This window comes from Strigops habroptila, chromosome 5 (genome assembly GCF_004027225.2).
Source record: "Strigops habroptila isolate Jane chromosome 5, bStrHab1.2.pri, whole genome shotgun sequence".
NCBI lineage: Eukaryota > Metazoa > Chordata > Aves > Psittaciformes > Psittacidae > Strigops > Strigops habroptila.
This window is the reverse complement of record NC_044281.2, coordinates 43,132,505-43,137,228: the sequence shown is the minus strand read 5'-3', so window position 1 is coordinate 43,137,228 and position 4,724 is coordinate 43,132,505.

Sequence of the window (4,724 nt, the reverse complement as noted above, 5' to 3'; positions counted from 1 at the left end):
GAGCTCACGTGGGCCGGGGGCGGGCACTAGGAGCTGGGCGGCACCAAGAGAGTCTGAAGGAAAGGGGGGAAGACGCCCACCGCGTTCTTCGCCGCTCGTTCAAGTACGCCAGGAGGTGGTAGGCGCGCTCCCCTCCACCGTGCGGCAGATGGTGCGCGCCGGCCCGGGGGCTCGGCTTCATTATCCGTCTCCTCCCCACTCACCCTCCCTATCCCGGGCCGGGTTGGTATGTGCCGAGCGGGGCTGCTGGTGGCGCGCGGCGGCAGTGTTCCCCCCACCGCCCCGAGCCGCGGTGGTAGGCGCCGCCTGAGGGGGAAGTGGGCCGCGCGCGGCCGTCGCCATGGCCGGGCGGGCTGTTGGGGCGGGCCGCGGTTGGGAGCGGGAGCCTGGAGCTGCTCGGCCCGGCCGGGAGGCTGGGGTGGGCGCGCGGCGCCGCTCCGCGCCGGGGGTAGCTGCGTTGAGGCAGACGGCCCTTAAAAATCTTGTCGAGCATGGTTTAAGTTAGGGCTTTCCTGAGCACTGAAGCCTTTGAGCTTTTCCGAGAAGACTTGTAGAAAAAACTGAGAGGTTTTATCCTTTTTAGCAATCCCGTTCTGCCGGCTCACAGGAGAGTTGAGTAGGAGGCTCAGCTGGGCAAGGTGTGATGTTGCAAGTGTCGGTGTTTCATGGGTTCTGTGCAGCATTTTCATTAGCTCCCTATCCTGTGAGTCAGAACTTTTGAAAATGCTGTTACAGATAATATGATGGGCATTCATATGGATTCAGAGTAATCTTTAATGACGAAAAAACCCTGCTTCTTGCCTTTTATTTAGATAATCTGGGTTTGATAGAGCTTGGCTGTAACCAGCAGACTCTTTTAAACAGCAATTTCATGCTGTTTGTGTGTCTCCCCTCTCCTACCCTCTGCCCTGCTTCAGATCAGAAGGTGTTTTACCACTTCAGCCCTGCAGCAGGAACTGTCCTCGTCCTTCTGTCCACTTTCTAATTTGTGGTCATGTTCAGTGCTGGAAATGGGAGGGAGAGGCCAGAAAAGGCGAGCTGAAAATTGATCCATTGTTAAAACTCGTTGTAACTTCAACTGAAATTAAGTGTAAAATGTAACTTCATTTTTTAATAAAACGGTAAAAACTACGTTGGTCTGGGTTTGGGTTGTTTGGGTTTTTTTGCTTGTGTTATTTAGCTAGCTTTTTATAAGAATATATACACCTACTGAAAAGTTTCTCGTGAGGTGAAAGAAGTTAATTTGTTACAGTAAAAATTTTATGTGTCTTTATATAACATTCACTCGATGTTTTATGCCTCAGTATCTGTAACTTAGAGGTGACCATGATGTAAGTTTTTAAAACTTGTTGCATATGTGGACCTTTAGATGCAATAGTGTGGAAGGTTGTTTGGGTTTGGTTCTTCTGTTCCTGGTAGTAAGTGTGCCATCTTCTCAATGGGGGAAGTGTTTTGTACTCCTGTTGCTTCACAAGTCTGTTTAATAGTAGTCATAACTTTCATGCGATAACTAGTAGGATCTGTATAAGTTGCAATCCTTCAAAGATCCAAAGTTGTGGTCTGTGTGACCTTACAACAGGATCATCTTACTTTAGTGATATGCTTGGAGTGGAACTTGGAATTTGCTGATAGAAATAATTTCTAGTTCTGCCACTGGTTTCCCTCTATACCAAATGTGCCTGTCGAATCCATTTGTTATCCCTTAATAAAGAGCAAAACATATATTGAGGCTTAATTTATTTTGTGTGAAGTGCACAGATTATTTTAGAACTCTATAAATACTGTAATATGTGCTATATTATACTATAGTATATACTATAATAAAATATTTAGGCAGAAAGAATACATGTCTGATGTCACTGGGCTCGTGTGAGAGGCTCTAGTTAAGAGTTCTCATCTGAATAAGGTATTAAATTCTCAGCTAGTTTATAATGAGAGCAGAATGTGCAGCTCTGTCAGATGAGTGTAGATAAGCATTATCTTGATGCTTTCAGCTGGCTTTTGTAGGTGAATTATGAAAAAGTTGTTCACATTAAACAAACCTTCACATTTGTGTATTCAAGAAGACAAAAGCATTAGGCAATTGAACTACATACCTTGCTTCTAACTTCCAGCATCTTTTTGATTGACTCTTAGTTATCCTTTTGCGAAGAAACATGTTAAATTCGCTCAAGTTGATGTTAACTTTTACCAGGACCAAAAGAGGAAATTAAAAAGCAGGAGTAATAATGTAGAAGAATTGAGTTGTTGATTTATAACAGCGCTTTAATGCATTTTTTAACATGTCAAACTTTTGTACAGATGTTGCCATGTCATAAAGCAGGGCATCTTATGGACAGGTTATTGATTTCTGTCATACTAAAAATTGGTTTATCTTCATCAGTCTATAAAACTGGCATCCTTTCCTAACAGTTCATCCTGTCCTTCTGCATGGTGTAAGACTTGATTCTTAGGCTTCCATTTGTTTTCAAATGCAAAATTACGTATCTCAATTACTGCTACTTTGGCAAAAGTAAATTTGAAGTGATTATTTTGGAAACTGCTTGTATTTTGCACACTGACCAGTGTATGCTTTTCTAGCCAGCTTCAGGGTGTACGTGCAGCTGTGTGTTGCATGTCTTAAATGCACTTGCAGGCAGCAGACTGCTTGGCGAAAGATCTCCTCTGGTGTTCATCCTGCGAAGGAATCGTCACTGCCTGCGAAATGCTGGGTCTCACTGGATGAGTTATCAGTGCTATTCACCCGGTTTGCCCCTGTGATAAAGCGATGAATAAAAGGCTATTTTCTTTGTCAGAAAAGCGGTGGAAATTCACTTTTATAACCAGGTTTCTCTTAAAGATGTGGTCAGAACAACTGTGAAGAAATAGGTACTAACAGTGGAGCAGGTCTGCACCCTGGCAGGACGCACGGGTTCTGTGGCCGGTTTGGCTTTGCCATGTGTCGCCCTTGAGGTGGCAGCAGCTGAAAGACAGGAGACTCTCCTCTGCTTTCCACAGGGAAAGCTCCGCTGTGTTAGTGCACTGTTGCCTTCAGTAAAGATGATGCTTAGCTCTAACGCTCTGGCAAAGCAATTTCAGACATCGGTTTTGGTTTATGATAAATTTTTTTTTAAGGGAGGAGCAAGCAAGGGAGGAAACAAAGTTTAAGTTTTACAGACTTGTGTTTGTGAATGGATTCCTGGATGATTTCTCTCTGTTCAGGGAGGGTTGAACTTGAAAGGTGCTGTGCCCTTAGCAAAGGCAACAACTGTCTGTTCCGGAAAGTTTTGTGACAGTTACAGAAACTTGCTGTAGAAAAAACTACCAGTTTTTAATTCAAAACTGACAACAGGGATGGATGCCCGTAAGAGATGTGGACAGTATCCTAGAGACAATGAGGGCGAGAGTTTTGCCTGAGGAATTTACCTAATCTCTTGTTTAAAAACATGGCAGGAAGTTGAGCAGTTTGTTTGGACATAGCCAGCTGTGTGGCAGCTGTTCTGTGTTCTCAGTCTCTGCGGAGGGCAAGTGGGTGGATTTCTTCCTTTGCTGATGACACCAATACACTTCATTCACCAGACAGCTTGAGTCGCAAACCACTGAGAAGGAGTCTCAGAAGAAACCAGCCCTGTTGATTTTATATGATGTAGAGTTGTCCGCGTGGGCTGCCAGAATAACTGGAAGCCTTTCAAATGATTATTGGTGCGATGCGTATTGTTTCGATTATGATGTGCTTATTAAACTTGGACAAAATGCTCTGGTTTTAGAGAAAACAAAGCAATCTGATAGGAATGTACTGGTGAAACTGCATATGTAAGAAATAAATTCATATGACCTTAATACTAGAAGTACTGTCAGTGAATTTAGTCAGTGGGACAGATACTTGAATATAGCAGGAGAAGGGCTGCAGGGGTGGTAAAGGTGGAAAAATTCCAAATAGTTTATAATTTTGTTTTGTGACATTTAATTGAAACAGCAGATTTAGCTGTGATACAGGTTGTTTGCTAAGGTCCAGCTGTGGAAACAGCTGATGCAGCAGTGATGTAGGAAAGGGCCAAAGATGTTGAGTGCAGTGCGTTAACAGTGTCATGGTGCTGCAGAACTGGTGAGTGCTGTCCTGGAATTTGCAAGAGCACAGCTTAAGAGATCCTGGCAGTAATCTCTGCTTGGTGTTACTGTTGTAACTGAAGCGTACTTCCTCTAATTGCCAAACTTTAATGTTTCGCAGTTACTAGCCTCACGCTGCGTATCTCATGTTACCTTGTCTTCCCCATTGAAGAGAGTAGATACTCAGGGATGTGGATTTTATTTTTGTGCTGGTATAATGATTTCCACCATTATTATCAAACGCTATTCATATTGCACTTTGAGGGTACAGACATTTAAACCCCTTTTCTGCAGTCAGATGTGAGCTCCTTTAGCTAAGATACTGAGACAGCAACTTTGAGCCATCACAGATGGGGAGCTGGGCCAGCTCATTAGCACAGCTCTGCAGCTTATCAGGGCCAGAGTGCAGCAGCAACCAGCCGGAACCAAGGAGGAGGCACTGTAAGTGCCTTTTTAATCTTTCTTGGATTGCGGGATCAAGGAAAATTTCTTCATGAATACCAAGTGTAGTTCTTAAGTTGTGGATAAGAGATTAAAAATGAAACCAGCTTGTATAATTCTCACTCAAGTCTGTTCACGTGTGTATATGTATTGAAGGAATGTCTTATATGTTGCACAGAATCAGGCTGGGCAGGGGC